Source organism: Phyllobates terribilis, unplaced genomic scaffold (genome assembly GCF_046119375.1).
Source record: "Phyllobates terribilis strain yellow unplaced genomic scaffold, ASM4611937v1 Scaffold_40__1_contigs__length_11209783, whole genome shotgun sequence".
NCBI classification, from domain to species: Eukaryota; Metazoa; Chordata; class Amphibia; order Anura; family Dendrobatidae; genus Phyllobates; species Phyllobates terribilis.
This window is the reverse complement of record NW_027362800.1, coordinates 9661508-9683700: the sequence shown is the minus strand read 5'-3', so window position 1 is coordinate 9683700 and position 22193 is coordinate 9661508. Positions and strand designations below refer to the sequence as shown.

At 44.3% G+C, this 22193-nt stretch overlaps 13 non-coding genes across 13 annotated transcripts; all 13 read left to right on the top strand.

Moving 5' to 3' along the window:
• The first annotated feature begins 557 nt into the window (after window positions 1-557).
• On the top strand, window positions 558-748 carry LOC141190320 (U2 spliceosomal RNA). The gene has a single exon (XR_012264348.1). It is a non-coding gene; the product is annotated as a U2 spliceosomal RNA (small nuclear RNA).
• A 1121-nt stretch (window positions 749-1869) lies between these two features.
• On the top strand, window positions 1870-2060 carry LOC141190319 (U2 spliceosomal RNA). The gene has a single exon (XR_012264347.1). It is a non-coding gene; the product is annotated as a U2 spliceosomal RNA (small nuclear RNA).
• Window positions 2061-3180: 1120 nt separating this feature from the next.
• On the top strand, window positions 3181-3371 carry LOC141190318 (U2 spliceosomal RNA). Its single transcript, XR_012264346.1, has one exon. It is a non-coding gene; the product is annotated as a U2 spliceosomal RNA (small nuclear RNA).
• A 1119-nt stretch (window positions 3372-4490) lies between these two features.
• LOC141184602 (U2 spliceosomal RNA) lies at window positions 4491-4681 on the top strand. The gene has a single exon (XR_012259342.1). It is a non-coding gene; the product is annotated as a U2 spliceosomal RNA (small nuclear RNA).
• A 1122-nt stretch (window positions 4682-5803) lies between these two features.
• LOC141190316 (U2 spliceosomal RNA) lies at window positions 5804-5994 on the top strand. The gene has a single exon (XR_012264344.1). It is a non-coding gene; the product is annotated as a U2 spliceosomal RNA (small nuclear RNA).
• A 1123-nt stretch (window positions 5995-7117) lies between these two features.
• Window positions 7118-7308, top strand: LOC141190315 (U2 spliceosomal RNA). The gene has a single exon (XR_012264343.1). It is a non-coding gene; the product is annotated as a U2 spliceosomal RNA (small nuclear RNA).
• Window positions 7309-8429: 1121 nt separating this feature from the next.
• Window positions 8430-8620, top strand: LOC141190314 (U2 spliceosomal RNA). Its single transcript, XR_012264342.1, has one exon. It is a non-coding gene; the product is annotated as a U2 spliceosomal RNA (small nuclear RNA).
• Window positions 8621-9742: 1122 nt separating this feature from the next.
• Window positions 9743-9933, top strand: LOC141190313 (U2 spliceosomal RNA). Its single transcript, XR_012264341.1, has one exon. It is a non-coding gene; the product is annotated as a U2 spliceosomal RNA (small nuclear RNA).
• Window positions 9934-11054: 1121 nt separating this feature from the next.
• LOC141184298 (U2 spliceosomal RNA) lies at window positions 11055-11245 on the top strand. Its single transcript, XR_012259066.1, has one exon. It is a non-coding gene; the product is annotated as a U2 spliceosomal RNA (small nuclear RNA).
• Window positions 11246-12365: 1120 nt separating this feature from the next.
• LOC141190312 (U2 spliceosomal RNA) lies at window positions 12366-12556 on the top strand. Its single transcript, XR_012264340.1, has one exon. It is a non-coding gene; the product is annotated as a U2 spliceosomal RNA (small nuclear RNA).
• A 6076-nt stretch (window positions 12557-18632) lies between these two features.
• On the top strand, window positions 18633-18824 carry LOC141185999 (U2 spliceosomal RNA). The gene has a single exon (XR_012260566.1). It is a non-coding gene; the product is annotated as a U2 spliceosomal RNA (small nuclear RNA).
• A 1114-nt stretch (window positions 18825-19938) lies between these two features.
• Window positions 19939-20129, top strand: LOC141190311 (U2 spliceosomal RNA). The gene has a single exon (XR_012264339.1). It is a non-coding gene; the product is annotated as a U2 spliceosomal RNA (small nuclear RNA).
• A 1114-nt stretch (window positions 20130-21243) lies between these two features.
• Window positions 21244-21434, top strand: LOC141191277 (U2 spliceosomal RNA). The gene has a single exon (XR_012265275.1). It is a non-coding gene; the product is annotated as a U2 spliceosomal RNA (small nuclear RNA).
• Window positions 21435-22193: the final 759 nt, after the last annotated feature.

Here is a 22193-nt window from a genome sequence, read left to right as displayed (position 1 = left end):
AGAAACCAACCCAAAAAGTTTGGTTGATTAGTCTGTGGCATTCTTTTAAACTGTTGCTTATGGCGGTCTCTGTGAGCTTCTCAGTGACATTCAGCCATCCAGGTATCCCGCCTGCAGTAGACGGAATGTGGCAATGGAACGCTGGCTGCGCGTGTCATAATAGGCTCTGAGCCTTTACAGCAGCAGCCACCTTCAGTCTGCTGCTGGACAGCCAGCAGCAGCAGCAGCAGGAGAGGTAATTAATCAGCAACCCTCCTGCTAAGGGTAGACAGCTGCTCGTTCCACCCCCCCCCCCCCGCCTTAATTGGTTCTCCTCCCTTCCAACGGTGTTGAGGCGGGTGGGAACAGCCGGGGGTTGAGGGTACTGTGCTAAAAGAGGTGGAGTTATGCAGATCTAAAACGCGTGGATTGCAGCAGCAGCAAGCCGAAAAGTGCAGGCATGTGAGGGATCTAGAGGTTGACAGCATGTCTTCTTAACGGGAGTCCAGGTGGCCATCTCCACAAATGGACTTTTCAGAATCCTTGGGTGGCACCGTAGTCGGAAACCAATTCTGGTTATCGCTTCTCGGCCTTTTGGCTAAGATCAAGTGTAGTATCTGTTCTTATCAGTTTAATATCTGATACGTCCCCTATCTGGGGACCATATATTAAATGGATTTTTAGAACAGGGAGATGGAAAAAGAGCTTGCTCTGTCCACTCCACGCATTGACCTGGTATTGCAGTATCTCCAGGACCGGTGCACCCCTTCTTTAATGCAGTTTCTAAAATCAGAAAGAATTGAATTCAATGCTTTTTGTTCATTTTGCTTGTTTGTCGGATTTTGGGATGGACTCTTTGGCTTTGCTTTTCTTCTCCTCATTGGATTTTTCATGTTAAAAGTTGCAGAAGCCAGATGACAAGCTCATTTTGGTTCAACTTCAGCAACTGTGCATTGCATTGCCATGTAATGTAATGTAATGCAATGCTATCTATCTAGCTCTCCCTCTATACTTCCTTTTGGATAAACAGACATATTAGGCAAGCATTTTGGAGCTTTCACCTAAATAACTACAGGTGGTGAGATAAGCTGCACAATATAATTGACCTTTCAGTATATTGTTGCACACACACCATCTATTTAGCAAATGCCCTTGTTATCAACAGCAGCCTTTTAAACTCACCTGAGCTAACAGGTATGTGAGCTGGTTACTCTGCTGCGCTTAAAATTTCTTTTTTGGTTTGCTACAATGCCTTTTCTGAAACGTTGTCTCCCTCTGCTGGAACACTGACTTCTTTCATTTAATGCCTGCAGACTATAAAAGAGAAACCAACCCAAAAAGTTTGGTTGATTAGTCTGTGGCATTCTTTTAAACTGTTGCTTATGGCGGTCTCTGTGAGCTTCTCAGTGACATTCAGCCATCCAGGTATCCCGCCTGCAGTAGACGGAATGTGGCAATGGAACGCTGGCTGCGCGTGTCATAATAGGCTCTGAGCCTTTATATACCTGCGCACAGCAGCAGCCACCTTCAGTCTGCTGCTGGACAGCCAGCAGCAGCAGCAGCAGGAGAGGTAATTAATCAGCAACCCTCCTGCTAAGGGTAGACAGCTGCTCGTTCCACCCCCCCCCCCGCCTTAATTGGTTCTCCTCCCTTCCAACGGTGTTGAGGCGGGTGGGAACAGCCGGGGGTTGAGGGTACTGTGCTAAAAGAGGTGGAGTTATGCAGATCTAAAACGCGTGGATTGCAGCAGCAGCAAGCCGAAAAGTGCAGGCATGTGAGGGATCTAGAGGTTGACAGCATGTCTTCTTAACGGGAGTCCAGGTGGCCATCTCCACAAATGGACTTTTCAGAATCCTTGGGTGGCACCGTAGTCGGAAACCAATTCTGGTTATCGCTTCTCGGCCTTTTGGCTAAGATCAAGTGTAGTATCTGTTCTTATCAGTTTAATATCTGATACGTCCCCTATCTGGGGACCATATATTAAATGGATTTTTAGAACAGGGAGATGGAAAAAGAGCTTGCTCTGTCCACTCCACGCATTGACCTGGTATTGCAGTATCTCCAGGACCGGTGCACCCCTTCTTTAATGCAGTTTCTAAAATCAGAAAGAATTGAATTCAATGCTTTTTGTTCATTTTGCTTGTTTGTCGGATTTTGGGATGGACTCTTTGGCTTTGCTTTTCTTCTCCTCATTGGATTTTTCATGTTAAAAGTTGCAGAAGCCAGATGACAAGCTCATTTTGGTTCAACTTCAGCAACTGTGCATTGCATTGCCATGTAATGTAATGTAATGCAATGCTATCTATCTAGCTCTCCCTCTATACTTCCTTTTGGATAAACAGACATATTAGGCAAGCATTTTGGAGCTTTCACCTAAATAACTACAGGTGGTGAGATAAGCTGCACAATATAATTGACCTTTCAGTATATTGTTGCACACACACCATCTATTTAGCAAATGCCCTTGTTATCAACAGCAGCCTTTTAAACTCACCTGAGCTAACAGGTATGTGAGCTGGTTACTCTGCTGCGCTTAAAATTTCTTTTTTGGTTTGCTACAATGCCTTTTCTGAAACGTTGTCTCCCTCTGCTGGAACACTGACTTCTTTCATTTAATGCCTGCAGACTATAAAAGAGAAACCAACCCAAAAAGTTTGGTTGATTAGTCTGTGGCATTCTTTTAAACTGTTGCTTATGGCGGTCTCTGTGAGCTTCTCAGTGACATTCAGCCATCCAGGTATCCCGCCTGCAGTAGACGGAATGTGGCAATGGAACGCTGGCTGCGCGTGTCATAATAGGCTCTGAGCCTTTATATACCTGCGCACAGCAGCAGCCACCTTCAGTCTGCTGCTGGACAGCCAGCAGCAGCAGCAGCAGGAGAGGTAATTAATCAGCAACCCTCCTGCTAAGGGTAGACAGCTGCTCGTTCCACCCCCCCCCCGCCTTAATTGGTTCTCCTCCCTTCCAACGGTGTTGAGGCGGGTGGGAACAGCCGGGGGTTGAGGGTACTGTGCTAAAAGAGGTGGAGTTATGCAGATCTAAAACGCGTGGATTGCAGCAGCAGCAAGCCGAAAAGTGCAGGCATGTGAGGGATCTAGAGGTTGACAGCATGTCTTCTTAACGGGAGTCCAGGTGGCCATCTCCACAAATGGACTTTTCAGAATCCTTGGGTGGCACCGTAGTCGGAAACCAATTCTGGTTATCGCTTCTCGGCCTTTTGGCTAAGATCAAGTGTAGTATCTGTTCTTATCAGTTTAATATCTGATACGTCCCCTATCTGGGGACCATATATTAAATGGATTTTTAGAACAGGGAGATGGAAAAAGAGCTTGCTCTGTCCACTCCACGCATTGACCTGGTATTGCAGTATCTCCAGGACCGGTGCACCCCTTCTTTAATGCAGTTTCTAAAATCAGAAAGAATTGAATTCAATGCTTTTTGTTCATTTTGCTTGTTTGTCGGATTTTGGGATGGACTCTTTGGCTTTGCTTTTCTTCTCCTCATTGGATTTTTCATATTAAAAGTTGCAGAAGCCAGATGACAAGCTCATTTTGGTTCAACTTCAGCAACTGTGCATTGCATTGCCATGTAATGTAATGTAATGCAATGCTATCTATCTAGCTCTCCCTCTATACTTCCTTTTGGATAAACAGACATATTAGGCAAGCATTTTGGAGCTTTCACCTAAATAACTACAGGTGGTGAGATAAGCTGCACAATATAATTGACCTTTCAGTATATTGTTGCACACACACCATCTATTTAGCAAATGCCCTTGTTATCAACAGCAGCCTTTTAAACTCACCTGAGCTAACAGGTATGTGAGCTGGTTACTCTGCTGCGCTTAAAATTTCTTTTTTGGTTTGCTACAATGCCTTTTCTGAAACGTTGTCTCCCTCTGCTGGAACACTGACTTCTTTCATTTAATGCCTGCAGACTATAAAAGAGAAACCAACCCAAAAAGTTTGGTTGATTAGTCTGTGGCATTCTTTTAAACTGTTGCTTATGGCGGTCTCTGTGAGCTTCTCAGTGACATTCAGCCATCCAGGTATCCCGCCTGCAGTAGACGGAATGTGGCAATGGAACGCTGGCTGCGCGTGTCATAATAGGCTCTGAGCCTTTATATACCTGCGAACAGCAGCAGCCACCTTCAGTCTGCTGCTGGACAGCCAGCAGCAGCAGCAGCAGGAGAGGTAATTAATCAGCAACCCTCCTGCTAAGGGTAGACAGCTGCTCGTTCCACCCCCCCCCGCCTTAATTGGTTCTCCTCCCTTCCAACGGTGTTGAGGCGGGTGGGAACAGCCGGGGGTTGAGGGTACTGTGCTAAAAGAGGTGGAGTTATGCAGATCTAAAACGCGTGGATTGCAGCAGCAGCAAGCCGAAAAGTGCAGGCATGTGAGGGATCTAGAGGTTGACAGCATGTCTTCTTAACGGGAGTCCAGGTGGCCATCTCCACAAATGGACTTTTCAGAATCCTTGGGTGGCACCGTAGTCGGAAACCAATTCTGGTTATCGCTTCTCGGCCTTTTGGCTAAGATCATGTGTAGTATCTGTTCTTATCAGTTTAATATCTGATACGTCCCCTATCTGGGGACCATATATTAAATGGATTTTTAGAACAGGGAGATGGAAAAAGAGCTTGCTCTGTCCACTCCACGCATTGACCTGGTATTGCAGTATCTCCAGGACCGGTGCACCCCTTCTTTAATGCAGTTTCTAAAATCAGAAAGAATTGAATTCAATGCTTTTTGTTCATTTTGCTTGTTTGTCGGATTTTGGGATGGACTCTTTGGCTTTGCTTTTCTTCTCCTCATTGGATTTTTCATGTTAAAAGTTGCAGAAGCCAGATGACAAGCTCATTTTGGTTCAACTTCAGCAACTGTGCATTGCATTGCCATGTAATGTAATGTAATGCAATGCTATCTATCTAGCTCTCCCTCTATACTTCCTTTTGGATAAACAGACATATTAGGCAAGCATTTTGGAGCTTTCACCTAAATAACTACAGGTGGTGAGATAAGCTGCACAATATAATTGACCTTTCAGTATATTGTTGCACACACACCATCTATTTAGCAAATGCCCTTGTTATCAACAGCAGCCTTTTAAACTCACCTGAGCTAACAGGTATGTGAGCTGGTTACTCTGCTGCGCTTAAAATTTCTTTTTTGGTTTGCTACAATGCCTTTTCTGAAACGTTGTCTCCCTCTGCTGGAACACTGACTTCTTTCATTTAATGCCTGCAGACTATAAAAGAGAAACCAACCCAAAAAGTTTGGTTGATTAGTCTGTGGCATTCTTTTAAACTGTTGCTTATGGCGGTCTCTGTGAGCTTCTCAGTGACATTCAGCCATCCAGGTATCCCGCCTGCAGTAGACGGAATGTGGCAATGGAACGCTGGCTGCGCGTGTCATAATAGGCTCTGAGCCTTTATATACCTGCGCACAGCAGCAGCCACCTTCAGTCTGCTGCTGGACAGCCAGCAGCAGCAGCAGCAGGAGAGGAAATTAATCAGCAACCCTCCTGCTAAGGGTAGACAGCTGCTCGTTCCACCCCCCCCCCCCGCCTTAATTGGTTCTCCTCCCTTCCAACGGTGTTGAGGCGGGTGGGAACAGCCGGGGGTTGAGGGTACTGTGCTAAAAGAGGTGGAGTTATGCAGATCTAAAACGCGTGGATTGCAGCAGCAGCAAGCCGAAAAGTGCAGGCATGTGAGGGATCTAGAGGTTGACAGCATGTCTTCTTAACGGGAGTCCAGGTGGCCATCTCCACAAATGGACTTTTCAGAATCCTTGGGTGGCACCGTAGTCGGAAACCAATTCTGGTTATCGCTTCTCGGCCTTTTGGCTAAGATCAAGTGTAGTATCTGTTCTTATCAGTTTAATATCTGATACGTCCCCTATCTGGGGACCATATATTAAATGGATTTTTAGAACAGGGAGATGGAAAAAGAGCTTGCTCTGTCCACTCCACGCATTGACCTGGTATTGCAGTATCTCCAGGACCGGTGCACCCCTTCTTTAATGCAGTTTCTAAAATCAGAAAGAATTGAATTCAATGCTTTTTGTTCATTTTGCTTGTTTGTCGGATTTTGGGATGGACTCTTTGGCTTTGCTTTTCTTCTCCTCATTGGATTTTTCATGTTAAAAGTTGCAGAAGCCAGATGACAAGCTCATTTTGGTTCAACTTCAGCAACTGTGCATTGCATTGCCATGTAATGTAATGTAATGCAATGCTATCTATCTAGCTCTCCCTCTATACTTCCTTTTGGATAAACAGACATATTAGGCAAGCATTTTGGAGCTTTCACCTAAATAACTACAGGTGGTGAGATAAGCTGCACAATATAATTGACCTTTCAGTATATTGTTGCACACACACCATCTATTTAGCAAATGCCCTTGTTATCAACAGCAGCCTTTTAAACTCACCTGAGCTAACAGGTATGTGAGCTGGTTACTCTGCTGCGCTTAAAATTTCTTTTTTGGTTTGCTACAATGCCTTTTCTGAAACGTTGTCTCCCTCTGCTGGAACACTGACTTCTTTCATTTAATGCCTGCAGACTATAAAAGAGAAACCAACCCAAAAAGTTTGGTTGATTAGTCTGTGGCATTCTTTTAAACTGTTGCTTATGGCGGTCTCTGTGAGCTTCTCAGTGACATTCAGCCATCCAGGTATCCCGCCTGCAGTAGACGGAATGTGGCAATGGAACGCTGGCTGCGCGTGTCATAATAGGCTCTGAGCCTTTATATACCTGCGCACAGCAGCAGCCACCTTCAGTCTGCTGCTGGACAGCCAGCAGCAGCAGCAGCAGGAGAGGTAATTAATCAGCAACCCTCCTGCTAAGGGTAGACAGCTGCTCGTTCCACCCCCCCCCCCCCGCCTTAATTGGTTCTCCTCCCTTCCAACGGTGTTGAGGCGGGTGGGAACAGCCGGGGGTTGAGGGTACTGTGCTAAAAGAGGTGGAGTTATGCAGATCTAAAACGCGTGGATTGCAGCAGCAGCAAGCCGAAAAGTGCAGGCATGTGAGGGATCTAGAGGTTGACAGCATGTCTTCTTAACGGGAGTCCAGGTGGCCATCTCCACAAATGGACTTTTCAGAATCCTTGGGTGGCACCGTAGTCGGAAACCAATTCTGGTTATCGCTTCTCGGCCTTTTGGCTAAGATCAAGTGTAGTATCTGTTCTTATCAGTTTAATATCTGATACGTCCCCTATCTGGGGACCATATATTAAATGGATTTTTAGAACAGGGAGATGGAAAAAGAGCTTGCTCTGTCCACTCCACGCATTGACCTGGTATTGCAGTATCTCCAGGACCGGTGCACCCCTTCTTTAATGCAGTTTCTAAAATCAGAAAGAATTGAATTCAATGCTTTTTGTTCATTTTGCTTGTTTGTCGGATTTTGGGATGGACTCTTTGGCTTTGCTTTTCTTCTCCTCATTGGATTTTTCATGTTAAAAGTTGCAGAAGCCAGATGACAAGCTCATTTTGGTTCAACTTCAGCAACTGTGCATTGCATTGCCATGTAATGTAATGTAATGCAATGCTATCTATCTAGCTCTCCCTCTATACTTCCTTTTGGATAAACAGACATATTAGGCAAGCATTTTGGAGCTTTCACCTAAATAACTACAGGTGGTGAGATAAGCTGCACAATATAATTGACCTTTCAGTATATTGTTGCACACACACCATCTATTTAGCAAATGCCCTTGTTATCAACAGCAGCCTTTTAAACTCACCTGAGCTAACAGGTATGTGAGCTGGTTACTCTGCTGCGCTTAAAATTTCTTTTTTGGTTTGCTACAATGCATTTTCTGAAACGTTGTCTCCCTCTGCTGGAACACTGACTTCTTTCATTTAATGCCTGCAGACTATAAAAGAGAAACCAACCCAAAAAGTTTGGTTGATTGGTCTGTGGCATTCTTTTAAACTGTTGCTTATGGCGGTCTCTGTGAGCTTCTCAGTGACATTCAGCCATCCAGGTATCCCGCCTGCATTAGACGGAATGTGGCAATGGAACGCTGGCTGCGCGTGTCATAATAGGCTCTGAGCCTTTATATATATGCGCACAGCAGCAGCCACCTTCAGTCTGCTGCTGGACAGCCAGCAGCAGCAGCAGCAGGAGAGGTAATTAATCAGCAACCCTCCTGCTAAGGGTAGACAGCTGCTCGTTCCACCCCCCCCCCCGCCTTAATTGGTTCTCCTCCCTTCCAACGGTGTTGAGGCGGGTGGGAACAGCCGGGGGTTGAGGGTACTGTGCTAAAAGAGGTGGAGTTATGCAGATCTAAAACGCGTGGATTGCAGCAGCAGCAAGCCGAAAAGTGCAGGCATGTGAGGGATCTAGAGGTTGACAGCATGTCTTCTTAACGGGAGTCCAGGTGGCCATCTCCACAAATGGACTTTTCAGAATCCTTGGGTGGCACCGTAGTCGGAAACCAATTCTGGTTATCGCTTCTCGGCCTTTTGGCTAAGATCAAGTGTAGTATCTGTTCTTATCAGTTTAATATCTGATACGTCCCCTATCTGGGGACCATATATTAAATGGATTTTTAGAACAGGGAGATGGAAAAAGAGCTTGCTCTGTCCACTCCACGCATTGACCTGGTATTGCAGTATCTCCAGGACCGGTGCACCCCTTCTTTAATGCAGTTTCTAAAATCAGAAAGAATTGAATTCAATGCTTTTTGTTCATTTTGCTTGTTTGTCGGATTTTGGGATGGACTCTTTGGCTTTGCTTTTCTTCTCCTCATTGGATTTTTCATGTTAAAAGTTGCAGAAGCCAGATGACAAGCTCATTTTGGTTCAACTTCAGCAACTGTGCATTGCATTGCCATGTAATGTAATGTAATGCAATGCTATCTATCTAGCTCTCCCTCTATACTTCCTTTTGGATAAACAGACATATTAGGCAAGCATTTTGGAGCTTTCACCTAAATAACTACAGGTGGTGAGATAAGCTGCACAATATAATTGACCTTTCAGTATATTGTTGCACACACACCATCTATTTAGCAAATGCCCTTGTTATCAACAGCAGCCTTTTAAACTCACCTGAGCTAACAGGTATGTGAGCTGGTTACTCTGCTGCGCTTAAAATTTCTTTTTTGGTTTGCTACAATGCCTTTTCTGAAACGTTGTCTCCCTCTGCTGGAACACTGACTTCTTTCATTTAATGCCTGCAGACTATAAAAGAGAAACCAACCCAAAAAGTTTGGTTGATTAGTCTGTGGCATTCTTTTAAACTGTTGCTTATGGCGGTCTCTGTGAGCTTCTCAGTGACATTCAGCCATCCAGGTATCCCGCCTGCATTAGACGGAATGTGGCAATGGAACGCTGGCTGCGCGTGTCATAATAGGCTCTGAGCCTTTATATATATGCGCACAGCAGCAGCCACCTTCAGTCTGCTGCTGGACAGCCAGCAGCAGCAGCAGCAGGAGAGGTAATTAATCAGCAACCCTCCTGCTAAGGGTAGACAGCTGCTCGTTCCACCCCCCCCCCCCGCCTTAATTGGTTCTCCTCCCTTCCAACGGTGTTGAGGCGGGTGGGAACAGCCGGGGGTTGAGGGTACTGTGCTAAAAGAGGTGGAGTTATGCAGATCTAAAACGCGTGGATTGCAGCAGCAGCAAGCCGAAAAGTGCAGGCATGTGAGGGATCTAGAGGTTGACAGCATGTCTTCTTAACGGGAGTCCAGGTGGCCATCTCCACAAATGGACTTTTCAGAATCCTTGGGTGGCACCGTAGTCGGAAACCAATTCTGGTTATCGCTTCTCGGCCTTTTGGCTAAGATCAAGTGTAGTATCTGTTCTTATCAGTTTAATATCTGATACGTCCCCTATCTGGGGACCATATATTAAATGGATTTTTAGAACAGGGAGATGGAAAAAGAGCTTGCTCTGTCCACTCCACGCATTGACCTGGTATTGCAGTATCTCCAGGACCGGTGCACCCCTTCTTTAATGCAGTTTCTAAAATCAGAAAGAATTGAATTCAATGCTTTTTGTTCATTTTGCTTGTTTGTCGGATTTTGGGATGGACTCTTTGGCTTTGCTTTTCTTCTCCTCATTGGATTTTTCATGTTAAAAGTTGCAGAAGCCAGATGACAAGCTCATTTTGGTTCAACTTCAGCAACTGTGCATTGCATTGCCATGTAATGTAATGTAATGCAATGCTATCTATCTAGCTCTCCCTCTATACTTCCTTTTGGATAAACAGACATATTAGGCAAGCATTTTGGAGCTTTCACCTAAATAACTACAGGTGGTGAGATAAGCTGCACAATATAATTGACCTTTCAGTATATTGTTGCACACACACCATCTATTTAGCAAATGCCCTTGTTATCAACAGCAGCCTTTTAAACTCACCTGAGCTAACAGGTATGTGAGCTGGTTACTCTGCTGCGCTTAAAATTTCTTTTTTGGTTTGCTACAATGCCTTTTCTGAAACGTTGTCTCCCTCTGCTGGAACACTGACTTCTTTCATTTAATGCCTGCAGACTATAAAAGAGAAACCAACCCAAAAAGTTTGGTTGATTAGTCTGTGGCATTCTTTTAAACTGTTGCTTATGGCGGTCTCTGTGAGCTTCTCAGTGACATTCAGCCATCCAGGTATCCCGCCTGCAGTAGACGGAATGTGGCAATGGAACGCTGGCTGCGCGTGTCATAATAGGCTCTGAGCCTTTATATACCTGCGCACAGCAGCAGCCACCTTCAGTCTGCTGCTGGACAGCCAGCAGCAGCAGCAGCAGGAGAGGTAATTAATCAGCAACCCTCCTGCTAAGGGTAGACAGCTGCTCGTTCCACCCCCCCCCCCGCCTTAATTGGTTCTCCTCCCTTCCAACGGTGTTGAGGCGGGTGGGAACAGCCGGGGGTTGAGGGTACTGTGCTAAAAGAGGTGGAGTTATGCAGATCTAAAACGCGTGGATTGCAGCAGCAGCAAGCCGAAAAGTGCAGGCATGTGAGGGATCTAGAGGTTGACAGCATGTCTTCTTAACGGGAGTCCAGGTGGCCATCTCCACAAATGGACTTTTCAGAATCCTTGGGTGGCACCGTAGTCGGAAACCAATTCTGGTTATCGCTTCTCGGCCTTTTGGCTAAGATCAAGTGTAGTATCTGTTCTTATCAGTTTAATATCTGATACGTCCCCTATCTGGGGACCATATATTAAATGGATTTTTAGAACAGGGAGATGGAAAAAGAGCTTGCTCTGTCCACTCCACGCATTGACCTGGTATTTCAGTATCTCCAGGACCGGTGCACCCCTTCTTTAATGCAGTTTCTAAAATCAGAAAGAATTGAATTCAATGCTTTTTGTTCATTTTGCTTGTTTGTCGGATTTTGGGATGGACTCTTTGGCTTTGCTTTTCTTCTCCTCATTGGATTTTTCATGTTAAAAGTTGCAGAAGCCAGATGACAAGCTCATTTTGGTTCAACTTCAGCAACTGTGCATTGCATTGCCATGTAATGTAATGTAATGCAATGCTATCTATCTAGCTCTCCCTCTATACTTCCTTTTGGATAAACAGACATATTAGGCAAGCATTTTGGAGCTTTCACCTAAATAACTACAGGTGGTGAGATAAGCTGCACAATATAATTGACCTTTCAGTATATTGTTGCACACACACCATCTATTTAGCAAATGCCCTTGTTATCAACAGCAGCCTTTTAAACTCACCTGAGCTAACAGGTATGTGAGCTGGTTACTCTGCTGCGCTTAAAATTTCTTTTTTGGTTTGCTACAATGCCTTTTCTGAAACGTTGTCTCCCTCTGCTGGAACACTGACTTCTTTCATTTAATGCCTGCAGACTATAAAAGAGAAACCAACCCAAAAAGTTTGGTTGATTAGTCTGTGGCATTCTTTTAAACTGTTGCTTATGGCGGTCTCTGTGAGCTTCTCAGTGACATTCAGCCATCCAGGTATCCCGCCTGCAGTAGACGGAATGTGGCAATGGAACGCTGGCTGCGCGTGTCATAATAGGCTCTGAGCCTTTATATACCTGCGCACAGCAGCAGCCACCTTCAGTCTGCTGCTGGACAGCCAGCAGCAGCAGCAGCAGGAGAGGTAATTAATCAGCAACCCTCCTGCTAAGGGTAGACAGCTGCTCGTTCCACCCCCCCCCCGCCTTAATTGGTTCTCCTCCCTTCCAACGGTGTTGAGGCGGGTGGGAACAGCCGGGGGTTGAGGGTACTGTGCTAAAAGAGGTGGAGTTATGCAGATCTAAAACGCGTGGATTGCAGCAGCAGCAAGCCGAAAAGTGCAGGCATGTGAGGGATCTAGAGGTTGACAGAATGTCTTCTTAACGGGAGTCCAGGTGGCCATCTCCACAAATGGACTTTTCAGAATCCTTGGGTGGCACCGTAGTCGGAAACCAATTCTGGTTATCGCTTCTCGGCCTTTTGGCTAAGATCAAGTGTAGTATCTGTTCTTATCAGTTTAATATCTGATACGTCCCCTATCTGGGGACCATATATTAAATGGATTTTTAGAACAGGGAGATGGAAAAAGAGCTTGCTCTGTCCACTCCACGCATTGACCTGGTATTGCAGTATCTCCAGGACCGGTGCACCCCTTCTTTAATGCAGTTTCTAAAATCAGAAAGAATTGAATTCAATGCTTTTTGTTCATTTTGCTTGTTTGTCGGATTTTGGGATGGACTCTTTGGCTTTGCTTTTCTTCTCCTCATTGGATTTTTCATGTTAAAAGTTGCAGAAGCCAGATGACAAGCTCATTTTGGTTCAACTTCAGCAACTGTGCATTGCATTGCCATGTAATGTAATGTAATGCAATGCTATCTATCTAGCTCTCCCTCTATACTTCCTTTTGGATAAACAGACATATTAGGCAAGCATTTTGGAGCTTTCACCTAAATAACTACAGGTGGTGAGATAAGCTGCACAATATAATTGACCTTTCAGTATATTGTTGCACACACACCATCTATTTAGCAAATGCCCTTGTTATCAACAGCAGCCTTTTAAACTCACCTGAGCTAACAGGTATGTGAGCTGGTTACTCTGCTGCGCTTAAAATTTCTTTTTTGGTTTGCTACAATGCCTTTTCTGAAACGTTGTCTCCCTCTGCTGGAACACTGACTTCTTTCATTTAATGCCTGCAGACTATAAAAGAGAAACCAACCCAAAAAGTTTGGTTGATTAGTCTGTGGCATTCTTTTAAACTGTTGCTTATGGCGGTCTCTGTGAGCTTCTCAGTGACATTCAGCCATCCAGGTATCCCGCCTGCAGTAGACGGAATGTGGCAATGGAACGCTGGCTGCGCGTGTCATAATAGGCTCTGAGCCTTTATATACCTGCGCACAGCAGCAGCCACCTTCAGTCTGCTGCTGGACAGCCAGCAGCAGCAGCAGCAGGAGATTTAATTAATCAGCAACCCTCCTGCTAAGGGTAGACAGCTGCTCGTTCCACCCCCTTCCCCCGCCTTAATTGGTTCTCCTCCCTTCCAACGGTGTTGAGGCGGGTGGGAACAGCCGGGGGTTGAGGGTACTGTGCTAAAAGAGGTGGAGTTATGCAGATCTAAAACGCGTGGATTGCAGCAGCAGCAAGCCGAAAAGTGCAGGCATGTGAGGGATCTAGAGGTTGACAGCATGTCTTCTTAACGGGAGTCCAGGTGGCCATCTCCACAAATGGACTTTTCAGAATCCTTGGGTGGCACCGTAGTCGGAAACCAATTCTGGTTATCGCTTCTCAGCCTTTTGGCAAGATCAGTGGTGGTTTTCTGCTGCTGGTGTTGTTTGGAGGGCAGTTGTGACTGGGGTTCCCCCTTGTGGGGCCCTAGTGTGCGATTGAGCGGCGATTGTGTTTATCTGCTGTAAAAATGGTGGAGAAAACACGTGGATTAGAGGACTCGGTCCGTCTGAAGGTGGCTGCAGGTCATGAAGGAGAAATCGGTTTGGACCAAGTTTGCGTTGATGTCTTGAAGAACATTAATGACTTGAAGGTAACGGATGTATTGGCACTGCAGGATTTTCAGAAACAAGGAATTTATGATATCACTTTTGTTTCTTTGAGTATTTGCCAGAGAGTCTACATGGAGTTGGTACGAATGAAGGAAGAAAAGGAATTGAAATGCCTAGAGTTTATTGCACTGGAACCTCTGTTCCAGCAGACATATAAGTATGTGGTTGTGCACATGTATAACCCTAAAGTTCCGGATGAGACTGTTTCCAATTTTTTAGCTCGGTATTGTAGTGAGGTTAAATTTTTGGGAAGAATGAAGAACAAATACAATTATCTAAATGGCAAGAGGAGATATGTTGTAAAACTGAGACCGGATGATAGAGCTATTGGGGGTGCCAAGAGCATTCCTGCACAGTTTTCTATCGGAGGAGAAAGGGGATTTTGTTTTTATAATGGACAGATGGAATATTGTAGGAAGTGTCATGAGTTTGGACATGTTCAGAAAGATTGTCCAGTGCAAGGTGATGTTTGTAGAGGTTGTGGGAAATCTGGGCATGTGGCAAGTGGTTGCCCAATGAATAAGGTGTGTGATTTGTGTGGACATGCAGATCACCTTGCAAGGAAATGTAGATTGTGGGCTCAGATTCCTAGGTCACAGGTGGACGCTGAAAAGAGGCAGAAGAAGACTCGGCAGGAAAGTGGGGAGGAGGGCGAAGGCTCAGACTCAGAGGGGGAAAGCCAAAAACAAGATGGTGGTAGGGGAAGAGACCATGCGGTGCCCAAGATGGAGGAAAAGGGGCGGAGCCAGAAGAAAGTTGGTTTGAGGGAGGGGCTGGAAGTAATAAACAAAGTAGCTGATGTGCATGGCCCGGGTGATGGGATGGATTTGTCTAATATGGCGGAGTCAGTGAATCCTGTTTTGGGAAGAGATGGGGGTGAGGAAATGGAGGTTTTGGAGGAGGAGGATTCTGATTCGGATGGAACTATAACCCCTCAGCAGCGTGATAGGGTTAACAGTGATTGGAGTGAAAATGAGGAGGAAGATGATGGCAAGGAGGAGAGTTATGCCTCCGTGATTAAAAGAAGTAAGGTGGAGGGGTGTTGGTCTGGGGGGCAGGAAGATCCAGTCTCCCTAAGACCAGGTTATTCTAACAGGGACTCGAGTTCTGAGTCGCCTGATATACGTAGAAAAGTGGGTGGCAGGAGTGGGTTTTCTCCTGGTTCATGATGGATCGGGTATGGTGGAGATTTTTTCCTGTTGTTATGATGGCGTTGTGTGTTGCTTCTCTGAATGTACGAGGGATTGGTTCTGCTTGTAGGAGAGCAGGGATACTGGAGTACATTGAGAGTGTGAATGCAGATATTGTCTGTCTGCAGGAATGTGTAATTAAATCTGCCCCGCATGAGAGTGAGTGGAATAAGGGGCAATCTTTTTGGTCCCCATGCTCAGAAAACAGGAATGAAGGGGTGGGCATTTTACTGTGTAATTCCAGTCTAAAGGTTTTAGAGTTTAAAGTAATCATACCTGGGAGATGTTTGTTTTTATTAGTGGATTTTTTAGGTCAGCGGGTACGGGTTTTTAATGTTTATGCCCCTGCTGATAAACAAGCAAGAGTTGGGTTTTTGGAGTCTCTAAAGTTGTTTTTACCAGGCAGAGACTTCACTATAGTGGCTGGAGATTTTAATTGTGTCAGATCCGCAAAAGATCGTAAGAGCTCTACGGAAGGTAGGACTGATGTTACGTCTAATATTTTAAATCAGATTGTGCAGGATTTACGCTACACGGATGCTGGTCTGATGGTTGGGCCAAGTGATAAGTTCACATACATATCAGATAGTGGACGTAGTGTTTCCCGAATTGACTATGTTTTTATGTCTGAAGGGATTAAGGTGGCCAAGTGCAATCACGTGATGACGACTTTTTCTGACCACAAGATGATAGTGGTAGATCTGTGTATAGCTGAGTCCCTGGCTTTTGGAAAGGGACTCTGGAAGCTGAACGTAAGCCTGCTGGAAGAGGAGAGTGTTAAGGTTGGTTTTAATAAAGTGTTTTTGTCTTGTGTGTCTGAACAGCACCTTTTTAAAGATTTGCTAGAGTGGTGGGACTGGGCTAAGGAGAAATTTGCATGTTATTTTAAAGGGGTGTGTTTTAGGAGAGCGAAAGCCAAAAGGGATCATGATGCTGCTGTTATTTCAAAATTGGAAGTACTCCATAAGTTTAAGAGAGCAGGGATGGAGGTGGATAAAGAGATTGCAGATTTGAAGGACGAACTGAAGAAGATACTTATTGAAAAAGGGAAGACTATTATGTTTAAGGCAAAAATAAAGCACATGGAGGAAAATGAGCAATGTTCGAGATACTTTTTTAAAAAATGTTTTAAACCTAAAGGGGTTTTTAAGTCTGTTTTTTCTCCTGCAGGGGAGGTATCTGGGGATGAGATGATTGGCAGTATTCTTTCCTTTTATGAAACACTCTTCTCTAACGATAGTAGAGCCAGTGATGCGGAAATTAATGATTATTGCAAAGTATTAACTAATAATATTCCTGAGGAGAAAATTGGGTTTTTAAGTGAGGAGGTTGGGAAAGATGAAATTAGACGGGCAGTGGATGGCTTGGCGAAAGGCAAGACGCCAGGCTGTGATGGTCTTCCTGCTGAATTTTATGTTAGATTTTGGGATATTATAGGTGTGGAGTTTTCCCGGGTGGTGCAATATGGTTTTACTCATGGGATTTTATCGGTTTCTATGCGTAGGGGGATTGTTACGCTGATTCATAAGAAAGGGGACATGAGGGATATTAAAAATTGGAGGCCCATAACATTGTTAAACAGTGATTACAAAATTATTTCTAAAATTGTGGCTGGTAGACTGGCAGATGTGATAGGTGATATGGTGGGGGAGTATCAGGCATGTGCAGTGCCTGGTAGGAAAATTTCAGATAATTTGCTGCTTCTAAGAGACTTAATTTTTCAGGCTAATTTGAATAAGAATGCTCTTTTGTTACAGTCGGTGGACCTGGAGAAAGCCTTTGATAAAATATCACATAGATTTTTGTTCTCTGCTTTAAGTCACCTTGGTGTTCCGGATAAATTATTGATGGTCATTAAGAGTTTTTATTGTGGGGTCAGTAGCCAGATTTTAGTTAATGGGCATGTGAGTTCCAGTTTTAATATTTTATCGGGAGTTAGGCAGGGTTGTCCCCTGTCACCAATTCTTTTTATCTGTGTGGTGGAGGCCCTTTTAAAAAGTGTGCAAGTTGACAAGTGTGTGGCTGGTGTTTTTATTCCTGGGGGATCCGGGGGTCCAGTCAAGTCTTTAAGTTATATGGATGATATTGTTTTTACTTATGGTTCACAGGCGGATCTCAATAGAGTGAATTTGCACGTAAGGATTTTTTGTTGTGTGGCTGGTATGGCGGTGAATTGGGGAAAGTGCCAACTTTGTAACTTTGGGAGGCAGGTTGAGGTTAACGTGGCAGGAGTGGAGAGTAGGGAGGAAATTGAGGTTCTTGGTGTCATCTTTGAGAAGGAACTGAAAGGGAAAAGCAGCCTGAAGATTCTAGAAGACAAAATGGATCAGAAGTTGAACTTTTGGAAACTAAGGAACCTGTCGCTGAGAGGGAAAGTGCTGGTAATCAAGTCTGTGATTCTCCCGCTTCTGCTGTACACTGCTTTGATTTTCCCACCTGCTGTGCTTTGGACAAAGAGAGTGACAAGGAAACTGTTTGTGTTTTTTTGGGGATCCAAAATGGAGAAACTAAGAAGAGGAATGGTTATGTGTTCTGTGGAAAATGGGGGTTGTGATTTTCCTAACATTGACTTATTTTTAAGAATGCATTATTTTTTGAACATTTATAAATTATCCCAGTGCAATAACAGGACTGCGGACATGTGCAAATATTTAGCAGGACGGCTTTTCCAGAAATGGAGCTGGTGTGAGAAGGATTTAAGAAAACCAGTTTCGTTTGTGATACCGTTTTTTTATGTGGTGCTTAGGTCCTTCTATGATCAAAATGGGATAAGCTCCATGGTTAGACCGGACAAAAAACTGATTGTCTCAGGTATTAAGAAGAAGGAGATGTTATGTGATGTGCCGTTTTGTAATAATGCACAGTCTGGACAGGTGTGGAAGCTTTTTTTCATGCGTGGAATCAGCAACAGACAGAAGGATGTAACCTGGATGGCGTTGCATGGATGCTTGCCAACAAGGGCTTTTTTGAATGACCGGGGGATAAAAGTTCAAGAACTATGTCCTAGGGAAGGTTGCAATAAGGTGGAAACAATACAGCATATTTTTTGGGACTGTTTTTTTGCTAAAAAAGTTTTTACCTTGTTGTCACGTATGTTTGTTGCTTTAGTTGGTTTTCATTGTTTCAATTTTGAAAGGATTTTAATAGGTCAAGATTTTAAGTACTCGCAAAGGAAGGGGCAAGCTGGATTATTTTTGTCATATATAAAGAGGTTTTATGGGACGTTCGGAATTTGGTGATTTTTAAAAAGATTGTTTTTTCCCCCATGGAATGCAGAAAGATTTTTCTTGCTAGACTGTTTTATGCCTATTTATTGGATAAAAAGAAGTATGGTGAGACAGCAGCAGAAGCACTCTGGAACTTTTCACATTGGACTTCTTACAGTAAGTAACAGTTAATTGCAGGGTTGTGTTTTTTGGGATTTTGTTTTTGTTTTTCCGAATGATGATTTGAGAACCCGTTATGTGAATATGCGCTATGATGCATAAATTAATGTGGGTCTTAATCTGAGGAAAAAAAAAATTCTGTTCTTATCAGTTTAATATCTGATACGTCCCCTATCTGGGGACCATATATTAAATGGATTTTTAGAACAGGGAGATGGAAAAAGAGCTTGCTCTGTCCACTCCACGCATTGACCTGGTATTGCAGTATCTCCAGGACCGGTGCACCCCTTCTTTAATGCAGTTTCTAAAATCAGAAAGAATTGAATTCAATGCTTTTTGTTCATTTTGCTTGTTTGTCGGATTTTGGGATGGACTCTTTGGCTTTGCTTTTCTTCTCCTCATTGGATTTTTCATGTTAAAAGTTGCAGAAGCCAGATGACAAGCTCATTTTGGTTCAACTTCAGCAACTGTGCATTGCATTGCCATGTAATGTAATGTAATGCAATGCTATCTATCTAGCTCTCCCTCTATACTTCCTTTTGGATAAACAGACATATTAGGCAAGCATTTTGGAGCTTTCACCTAAATAACTACAGGTGGTGAGATAAGCTGCACAATATAATTGACCTTTCAGTATATTGTTGCACACACACCATCTATTTAGCAAATGCCCTTGTTATCAACAGCAGCCTTTTAAACTCACCTGAGCTAACAGGTATGTGAGCTGGTTACTCTGCTGCGCTTAAAATTTCTTTTTTGGTTTGCTACAATGCCTTTTCTGAAACGTTGTCTCCCTCTGCTGGAACACTGACTTCTTTCATTTAATGCCTGCAGACTATAAAAGAGAAACCAACCCAAAAAGTTTGGTTGATTAGTCTGTGGCATTCTTTTAAACTGTTGCTTATGGCGGTCTCTGTGAGCTTCTCAGTGACATTCAGCCATCCAGGTATCCCGCCTGCAGTAGACGGAATGTGGCAATGGAACGCTGGCTGCGCGTGTCATAATAGGCTCTGAGCCTTTATATACCTGCGCACAGCAGCAGCCACCTTCAGTCTGCTGCTGGACAGCCAGCAGCAGCAGGAGAGGTAATTAATCAGCAACCCTCCTGCTAAGGGTAGACAGCTGCTCGTTCCACCCCCCCCCCGCCTTAATTGGTTCTCCTCCCTTCCAACGGTGTTGAGGCGGGTGGGAACAGCCGGGGGTTGAGGGTACTGTGCTAAAAGAGGTGGAGTTATGCAGATCTAAAACGCGTGGATTGCAGCAGCAGCAAGCCGAAAAGTGCAGGCATGTGAGGGATCTAGAGGTTGACAGCATGTCTTCTTAACGGGAGTCCAGGTGGCCATCTCCACAAATGGACTTTTCAGAATCCTTGGGTGGCACCGTAGTCGGAAACCAATTCTGGTTATCGCTTCTCGGCCTTTTGGCTAAGATCAAGTGTAGTATCTGTTCTTATCAGTTTAATATCTGATACGTCCCCTATCTGGGGACCATATATTAAATGGATTTTTAGAACAGGGAGATGGAAAAAGAGCTTGCTCTGTCCACTCCACGCATTGACCTGGTATTGCAGTATCTCCAGGACCGGTGCACCCCTTCTTTAATGCAGTTTCTAAAATCAGAAAGAATTGAATTCAATGCTTTTTGTTCATTTTGCTTGTTTGTCGGATTTTGGGATGGACTCTTTGGCTTTGCTTTTCTTCTCCTCATTGGATTTTTCATGTTAAAAGTTGCAGAAGCCAGATGACAAGCTCATTTTGGTTCAACTTCAGCAACTGTGCATTGCATTGCCATGTAATGTAATGTAATGCAATGCTATCTATCTAGCTCTCCCTCTATACTTCCTTTTGGATAAACAGACATATTAGGCAAGCATTTTGGAGCTTTCACCTAAATAACTACAGGTGGTGAGATAAGCTGCACAATATAATTGACCTTTCAGTATATTGTTGCACACACACCATCTATTTAGCAAATGCCCTTGTTATCAACAGCAGCCTTTTAAACTCACCTGAGCTAACAGGTATGTGAGCTGGTTACTCTGCTGCGCTTAAAATTTCTTTTTTGGTTTGCTACAATGCCTTTTCTGAAACGTTGTCTCCCTCTGCTGGAACACTGACTTCTTTCATTTAATGCCTGCAGACTATAAAAGAGAAACCAACCCAAAAAGTTTGGTTGATTAGTCTGTGGCATTCTTTTAAACTGTTGCTTATGGCGGTCTCTGTGAGCTTCTCAGTGACATTCAGCCATCCAGGTATCCCGCCTGCAGTAGACGGAATGTGGCAATGGAACGCTGGCTGCGCGTGTCATAATAGGCTCTGAGCCTTTATATACCTGCGCACAGCAGCAGCCACCTTCAGTCTGCTGCTGGACAGCCAGCAGCAGCAGGAGAGGTAATTAATCAGCAACCCTCCTGCTAAGGGTAGACAGCTGCTCGTTCCACCCCCCCCCCGCCTTAATTGGTTCTCCTCCCTTCCAACGGTGTTGAGGCGGGTGGGAACAGCCGGGGGTTGAGGGTACTGTGCTAAAAGAGGTGGAGTTATGCAGATCTAAAACGCGTGGATTGCAGCAGCAGCAAGCCGAAAAGTGCAGGCATGTGAGGGATCTAGAGGTTGACAGCATGTCTTCTTAACGGGAGTCCAGGTGGCCATCTCCACAAATGGACTTTTCAGAATCCTTGGGTGGCACCGTAGTCGGAAACCAATTCTGGTTATCGCTTCTCGGCCTTTTGGCTAAGATCAAGTGTAGTATCTGTTCTTATCAGTTTAATATCTGATACGTCCCCTATCTGGGGACCATATATTAAATGGATTTTTAGAACAGGGAGATGGAAAAAGAGCTTGCTCTGTCCACTCCACGCATTGACCTGGTATTGCAGTATCTCCAGGACCGATGCACCCCTTCTTTAATGCAGTTTCTAAAATCAGAAAGAATTGAATTCAATGCTTTTTGTTCATTTTGCTTGTTTGTCGGATTTTGGGATGGACTCTTTGGCTTTGCTTTTCTTCTCCTCATTGGATTTTTCATGTTAAAAGTTGCAGAAGCCAGATGACAAGCTCATTTTGGTTCAACTTCAGCAACTGTGCATTGCATTGCCATGTAATGTAATGTAATGCAATGCTATCTATCTAGCTCTCCCTCTATACTTCCTTTTGGATAAACAGACATATTAGGCAAGCATTTTGGAGCTTTCACCTAAATAACTACAGGTGGTGAGATAAGCTGCACAATATAATTGACCTTTCAGTATATTGTTGCACACACACCATCTATTTAGCAAATGCCCTTGTTATCAACAGCAGCCTTTTAAACTCACCTGAGCTAACAGGTATGTGAGCTGGTTACTCTGCTGCGCTTAAAATTTCTTTTTTGGTTTGCTACAATGCCTTTTCTGAAACGTTGTCTCCCTCTGCTGGAACACTGACTTCTTTCATTTAATGCCTGCAGACTATAAAAGAGAAACCAACCCAAAAAGTTTGGTTGATTAGTCTGTGGCATTCTTTTAAACTGTTGCTTATGGTGGTCTCTGTGAGCTTCTCAGTGACATTCAGCCATCCAGGTATCCCGCCTGCAGTAGACGGAATGTGGCAATGGAACGCTGGCTGCGCGTGTCATAATAGGCTCTGAGCCTTTATATACCTGCGCACAGCAGCAGCCACCTT